This window comes from Halyomorpha halys, unplaced genomic scaffold (genome assembly GCF_000696795.3).
Source record: "Halyomorpha halys isolate HHAL.00 unplaced genomic scaffold, Hhal_1.1 Scaffold1345.1, whole genome shotgun sequence".
NCBI classification, from domain to species: domain Eukaryota; kingdom Metazoa; phylum Arthropoda; class Insecta; order Hemiptera; family Pentatomidae; genus Halyomorpha; species Halyomorpha halys.
Genome location: NW_027113999.1, coordinates 49,866 through 58,608, shown reverse-complemented (window position 1 = coordinate 58,608; position 8,743 = coordinate 49,866).

Here is an 8,743-nt window from a genome sequence, read left to right as displayed (position 1 = left end):
TTAAGTTAAAAAACTCCAGCTGGTACCTCTCATACATATCAGAACATATCTTTTTTTTTAATTTGTTATTATTTTCATTTCTAAACATTTGTTCGTTACAGTGATACATAATAATTGTTATAAAATATTTTAGGTTTATATATGACTTTTTAAAACTTTAAAAGTATTCTTCAATTTCTACGAAAATGCTGAGTCCGATTAGAGAGATAAATGTGGCTTCCAAGAAAGGAGAATTTATGATCCAGCGAAGTTACATTTTTAGATTGAAGCGTCAATGCTGAGCCCTTTATCCTCCTCTAATGATGAGAGCCGACGTCAGCCCAGAGAGCACCCTGCGGCTAACCCAGGGATTGAGTTGTGTCGCTGCTAAGAGATCTCAGTGGGGGCTGTGTTGATCCCTGGGTTCTCTGCCTTTCAAGGGTGCGGCTTCCGATCGATGATAGAATACTTTTTCTGGTTTTGGATCTGCTGTTTATTGAGTTTGAAAATAAAAATAGAAAATCAATGAGTACTTACAACTAACAGAACATATATAAAATAAACGTTTAATTTTATTGTTCCAAATATAGTTAAATGGAATTAAAAACTGATTCTTGTCATAATAACCATGGAAAAACGAATATATTTATTTAAAATCTCAGTTTATTAATGCATTTTTTTTTACAGTCATATGTAGTCATATATAAAAGGGAAATTTTATATATTTAAATATTAATTTCCCTATTACATATGGCTACTCTAATTTCTGAATGTTTCCAACCTCTTTTTATTCTACTAACTACAGCGAAGCCAAAAAGAGGGTAATGTGTTTAGTGATGTCACATAACCTTCTTATTTATTGGTGGCAATATGTGTGAACTACACAACCAATTTTTAAATTCAATATCTTATGATACTCAGTAATATCCCGTGAATATGTTGAGCATTTTGAGCTCAGTTACTGACAACAAATATTTTATTTTATAATCTTAAACACTTTCTTGAGACTGGTAGTTTTTTTAAAAAATAAATAATTTAATTTCTATCCATTTTGGTCTCAAAACATTGTATTTTTCTTATAAGTCCAACGTTTCGGCCAATCCGGCCATCCTCAGGGACAATCTACTTAATACAGTTTTGGAATTATATAATTTAAAAACTCTAACTCCATGCAGGAGTTATTCTGCTATTCTGCCCAGGTCAAAAAAACAATTTCTAATTAGTCAATATTCACTTTATCGTTTAAGTTATAAAGTTTTTAAGGAATAGTGACTGTGATAAATGATTTTAATTTTGGTTTTAAGTGAATATTGACTAATTAGAAATTGTATTTTTGACCTGGGCAGAATAGCCTGCAATAAAAATTGTTAATTAATGTGAGGAGGAGTTTTGTATTGAAGATGTCCTTGAAGATGGGTGGAATGGCCGAAACGTTGGACTAGTGAGAAATAAAGTGTTGAGACAGAATTGGATACAAATTTTGGTTTTATTTAATGAAAAAATTCATATTAAATAAATGAAATTAATTTTTGTATATTACTTTCAAAATGTTAAACTAAGAATATTGTCTGAAGATCGGTAAAGACGAATAATTTTATTTGTTCAGAGTTTATATTCATAAACGTGACTGGAATACATTTATTCTACCCCGATCTCATATTACAGAAGCAGAGCGGGTAAAAATCTCGGCGATGTTATTCAAGTCGTCCCATAAATCTCTATCCATTCTGTATTTCTCCTTTATTACCAATGTTTAATTTTCTTGCTTGACTTCAATTTTCGTGCAGTTAATTTTGAAAAATACAGTATAAGTAATAATTTTGCAAAATTGGTATTAACTTTCATTAAAATATATTCTGAAGCGATCGTATTTTCACGCTTTCATAACTGCATAGGCAAACCTATTGTAAATTCTAATATCTTGAGTAGTATTAGAATTTAACTTGGCACATAATAACGTTTTATTTGATGACTTGTACGTAAAAACTCATGTTTTTTTTTTGGTTCACATTTTCTACTGAAAGTCTGTTAAGCCACGGAGTCACGGAGTGGGGATGTCGAGATTTATATCCCGGGTACTCAGCGAAATAAATATTGACTGACCCAGTTGGGATTCGAACCACGACGTTCTCAACCAAGCATTCTGGAACACATGTCTTTTTAATTCTTAAGGTTCATAAATAGTAGTACATCACTCTGGCAGGCACTCATTCGCATCTTAATGTACCCAATAATTCCAAAACCTCCTTACATATAAAATCTTTTTTCCTAGCTTACCCCCATATACAACTAAACATCCGATATTACCTGCGTCTACAGACCCCATTGTTGAACAATTCTGAGATACAGATGCGTCATGCATTTCTCATTCATACACAAGAAATAGAAAGTGGTGTTAGTAAATAAAGAGGACTAAGAAACTAAGAGTTGGCTAATTTTTATATAAGGATTGATTTCTGCTGTTTTGGTGGTAGAAGATTGATCGGAAATAGAGCAAAAAGGAAATATTGAACTGATTAAGATAAATGAACCAGTCAGTCATTCAGAAATTAAAACAGCACAATAAATAATAAAATTAAAAAAAATAAAGGATAATAAATAAATACTCAATAATTACAGCATTTTCCATATCTACTCAATGCTATATAATCGATCCAGTTATATAATCGATCGACTGGTAACGGAAGCTTTTTTATCTACGTTGTTCTTGATAAGGCTTCGTTCTACCTCACATCTGCATCGTATTATGCGATTCACACCAAGTTTAAATAAATACATTCCTTGTTTGTTTTTAGCTATAGCTTATAATTTATAATGTATATTGCCTTTGATTTTTTTCAATGATGATATCAGCTTAGCTACAACCGACTTTGGTATTTACTGCGCTACTCTACTTTTATGAATTTGATAAGACATAGGTAACGTTTCAGCTATATATTTTACAAAAGATTCCAGATTATTTGGTTAGTAAAATACTCGATAGTAATTGCTTTTCAGGAGAGGCATTACTATTTTGAAACTCTGCAATAGTTACGAGTCGAGGATGGAATGCAGATGGTAAAACCTTACTGTTAACCCAACCGTATTAAGCCTACATAATTTATTTCAATTTTTATGCTATTTAGTAGACTTTTATGAGCATGAAACTTTGAAAATATATCCAAGATTTACTAAAATTATACTACAGAAAAAAAAATACATGCAGAAAAATTATATAGCAATATAAACCAGAAAAAGACTAATAAATAATTTATTATAATAATTGTAATAGAAACTTTGTCTCTTTCAAATAATATAGTGCAAGAAATAAGAAGCAACTGCAAATGATCCAGATATAGAATTTAAAAAGAAATTTTACAAAAATAAATATGTTATATCAAGTATTACAGGAACTTTAATGTTTTTTTTTTTTTTCCTTTTCCAACTGTGTTCTAGAGTTTTTATTATTCCTTCATCTGAGCTAAATAATTCTCTCACATTTTCATAATTTGGTGTTCCCCTAACCACTGTCATAGAATTTTCGAAATTTCCTTTATCATCCCATTCGTTCTTAAGGCGACACATTCATCGACAAAACTCTTCAGGAATAGTAAAGGGGTATTGTGGGTTCAATGAAAGTTTATTAAGTATAAGAATAAATAGGCATTGATCTCCATAAACAATATGTTTATAAAATTGATTTGATGGTAAAGGTGATTCAAACTTATTCAGAGTTTAAATATCTCGCAATCAATGGATAGATTATTGCACCATTAATAATCTATCCATTGATTACCTATATAGCTTTTTTTTTTTAAATACCTATATTTTTTTCTTTACTCTCTTCCTGGTCATTGTGGCCATATGGGAGGGGGATTCATCCTAGTGGTAACGAACGTATTCTAAAAGAGTCGAGTTTTTATTCCGTGGGACCGCCACTGAATAAAAATCAACCCAACCAGGCCTAAATCTAACTGGCGCCGTTGCAGAAATGAGGTTGTTAATAGTACAGGAGCCCAAGAGGAGAAAAAAGGCAGTTATCTCACCACAATTTTTGACTACTTTAATGAAAACTATGTTTAATTACTAGTAAAATTGATGAGTCTGTCAAGTATAGGTAGGGGGAATAATAAATGGCGGCTGTTTCAAAACGATAAAAAAAATTTCATTTTTCATTTGGAACTCTATATCTTCAAAAGTAGCAACAACACAAGAAAACCTAAGAGAACGTCATTTAAAGAAGTGGGATTTTGTTAAAATATGAGCCCTAATAGAGTTATTTACGTTAAATAGTTCTGGAGATATGGCTTTTTAAAAAGCGACATTTCATAAAAATGTTTTTAATTCCCCTACCTATACTTGGCACTCATAAATTTTGACTAGTAATTATACATAGTTTCATTAAAGTAATCAAAAATTGGGGTGAAGTAACTGCCTTTTTTCTTCTCTTGGACTCTTGTACTATAAGGTGAATTCTCAACTTTCTGAGCTACAATGGCCTTAATTAAACCAAATAACAAAGGGTGTCTAAAATCTAGTAGTTAAAACACTAAAGTGGTGTGCGCGCGTCAATAATACATTTCGAGCGTTTCAATTTGATTAAAGCCATTTTACTATTTATACTGTAGAAATAAAATGAAAACTTATCTTAGTCATACTTAACCAAAACAGTCCAAAATACTCATCCCAGTGGTCCTAATGGCTGCACAGACTAGCGATAACAATATAAATAGACTGTATCGACTACAGTCAGTGCAGTCATTAGGACCACTGGGATAAGTATTTTGGACTGTTTCGGTTAAGTATGACTAGGATAAGTTTTCGTTTTATTTCCACTGAATAAAACGAATAATTGAATAGGTATAACTCAAACCATAAATCAGAACCTCTAGAAAGGCTTTTATTCTTTTAAAATGTACAGCGTGGTAACGCGCCTGCCTGCCAACCCATAGATTGCGAGTTTGAGCCCGGTCCTACTGGGATAGCAAAAAATTAAGCAATACTCACTCACGATCTCCTCCGGGGCATAGACCCGTCAGCCAATGGGTTGCACTCACAAAAATAGGCGTGAGATTGACGGACCCACCCTATGAAAACCACGTCATGTATTACTTAAGTACATCGCGCGAGGCCTTGGACCTCCACGGTCTGTCGCGCCAATAAAAAAAAAATTAATGAAAAATCATTTTAAATTACGAATTTCTAATGCAAATTTATTTCTTTTACAGGAAATTTCCCTCCCAGCGATGAAGATGCCTATGAGTACGAGTGGCGCATAAGAAGGGACCAAGCCGCAAGAGGTAAGTACTTATATATCTTTTTTTTTCTAAAGCGTTTGGATGGGTACGTTTAATATAAGTATCAATTTATGGAACTTTTAGCTGCTACAATTTTATTAATACTGTCAATACATATCCAGCTAATTTGTACTAGCCGGAAACATTAAAATTAATTAATAGTTTTGGACCCAGAACTACAATACAACCGATTAATTTAACATTAGTTAATGACTTTGGGGAACAGCTAAACCGTCGAACATCAAACGTATCCAATCCATTCAATCCAAAATCCTTAGAACCATAGTCAATGCACCCTATTACGTTTCCAACAGAACACCACACCAATATATCCCTTTTGTCCTTGACCTCATACCAACCAAATTCTCAATATTCCATATAAACCTTTCCAACCATCCTAATCCCTTTGTTAAAACCTCATCTAGTTCCACCCATCCCTACAGCCCACCTAGAAGGTTGAAACGGCAGTGGCCAAGAGACTTAGAAAAATGGACAATTGGAGTTCTGGCAATGGTTCAGATTCTCCACTCGTTGAGTGTTTGCGGCTTTAGCGCACTTGCTCAGCCTCCACTGGCTCATTACCAGTGATGCGGCGAGAGGGATGTGCTGGGATATCTTGAGCTCTGCTCTACCCCTCACACGTGAGGGATAGAGTGGACTTAGGGATCCTCAGGTCGATTGTGTAAATATTGTATATTAGGGTGTAAATGTGACTAGAGATTATATTATTTTATCATTATGCTATTTTATTTATTTATTTTTTTCATACACATAGTTTGACTATGTTATTTTGTTTATCCTTGTGTTTGTATATATTTTAAGAGATTTTTTTTTTCATTCATTTATTTATTTTATTTTAGTATGAATGTGATCATTCATCACTATTACCTATTGCCCACAACTGTGTGGCAGATTGTAATATCTATCAATAAATAAAAAGTACTTAAAAAAAAAATTAGTTAATCCAACCATTTTCAATAAATAAAAAAGTTTACTGTTTTTCTTAACTAGGTTTTAAAACAGGCGAAGTTTATAATCGTCTCCCTCATTTACCATACTCCCATAATCTCAGAAATACATCGTTTCGAGGCAGGATACAAAACTTTTCTATATAAGGTTTTTTTCTTTAAAAGGCAGTTGGTCCTGGTGCGGGCAAAGAAAAAGCTCAAATAGAAATTAAACTATTAAATGCGAGCCAACATTAGCACCACGTTGCAGGGCTTCATCAGGGCTAAAAAATATACAAACACGAACTTAGTACATTAAGGCAACAAAGTACGAAAATAACTAACATGAAATAAAATTAAACTAAGGTGTAGCTAACTATCATTTAAAATATATGACAATTTATCTTAAAATTAGAAAAGTCAACAAATAATATGTACTGCGAAAAGTATTATTAAACAGGAGTCACATAAATGTTTTAGATTCAATTTGAAAACGGAAATAATAACAAATAAAAAAATAGATAAACAAGAAATATAAAAATACAGTACACATTAAAAGACGGAAAAAGAGGCAAAAGAATAAAAATCATGAATATAGGGTTATTTTATATCTTCTATGGATTGTTATAGCGTTGAGAAATTCAGGTTTAATAATCCTCCTTCCTTCGTGACATGAAATAACTATAAATTTTATAACATTTCGTCATTTTTTATACTAAATATATCTTTAAGTGTCGGTCTGAAAGCAAATATATAAGTTGCTTTTTATGAATTTTGTATCATTCATTTTTTAAGACGTGGATGAATTGTTTAACTTTACTCGATATGCATAAATATTTCGTACATACAAAATAATTTCTTAAATTCTTAACTTAAACTTCAGATATTAATCTCTATTACGAATGTGATTCTGTCACGCTTGGTCGAACGATTTACCATTGAATAGCTACTGAGCGAATTAACGTACGATTCGAATTTTTGGAAAATCACTAATTTTTAAAAGCTCTCACTTCTTTACGTCCCACTTCTTTCTTTGCATTGGAGTTCATAAATAGTTAAATTGCCTATTATTTTTGAATTAATGTATTAAATTGATCTAAGCCTTTAACCCTTTTTCCTGGAGGGCTCGCTCATTCCTAAACTATATATAGGGTGATGAAAATCAATTTCATATATAGATAAGTGAACCATTGATATTGCATCATTTATCGTACCAATACCAGGAATAACCATTATCAATATATTACATACAATCACGGCATAGATAGTGGTTTGTACACCGTACAGTCGTAATATAAGTTACGTATGTAATACCTGTAAACAATAATCCAGCATGAAATAAATAATGAGTGAAGTGAGAAAGGATCTATCGTTAGTAGTTTTTGAATTATTTTTGGATAAAAAGTAACTGGTTCATGGAACAATATCTATCAGTAAATTTCAGATTTGTGTTCAGCAACCAGAAAAAACTGAGGGTACTAAAGATTGTGATAACAAAAATTTTACCAATTTACCCTTTTTTGTATTTATTAGGGCTTAAAGGCGTAAAACCTTACATCAACGCTCATATTTATTTTTTTTATTTTTTCCGAGATACTTGGATTTATCCCTTTGATATTTCATAATCTTTATTATTATTATTTTCCTTTTTCCAAAGTTTCTAAACTCTTTAAATATGGCTGACATTAAGAGTACTATTACAATGTTGACACTTTGGAGGTGGCTGTTTGTTGATCACATATGAATGAGTAAGATTTATGAGCCCTATTCTTAATCTAGTTGTTGCAACCTAGTTGTTCCCTGCGATCGGTACTATTTGATGTGGTCTATGGTTTAAATGTTTTTAAATAGTCTTTAACTTACTTGGCAGACCTTCATCCCACACAGCTTGGCAACTAGATGATAATTCCAATGGAAGATTTATTTCTTGAGGTGTCAGAATGTTGGCGCCCTGACCTGGGAGTGTAAGTGCTTGTTTGGCTTCAACATCCGCTAGCTCGTTTCCAGCGATCACCAAGTAACATGGCACCCAAATAAAGTAAACCGATTTTCCCAAATTTTCTAATATATTGATATAATTGTAAATTTTTGTTATAATCGGATGTTTCAGATATCTGTTCTTTGAGGCTTTTAATGAACTCAAAGAGTCTGTTAAAATCACTATTTTTGGTATTTGTCATCAAGTGGAGTGATGAGGCTACAGCATGGGAGTTCGGCGGTACATGCACTGCATAATTTATGGATTTTTATTTTGTGAGTTGAGTTGTTTGTGACAAAAGAGGATGCTGTAGAATCGTTGGATTTTGATTCATAAGTATATATAAAAAATGAATATGTAAAAGGAGATGTGAGAACTTGGTTTTGTATGCAGTAGGTGACGTATTACGTTTGGGAAATCCAGATAATTTGAGCATTATTTTTGGTACATTGTGTATCCATGAACGGTTTGTACAAATCTATTGCTTTAAGGAACTGAATAGCCGTATGAATTCTACTTCCGTGTGTGCCTACAGAAGAGTTGAGTTAGCATTATTTCTAAAA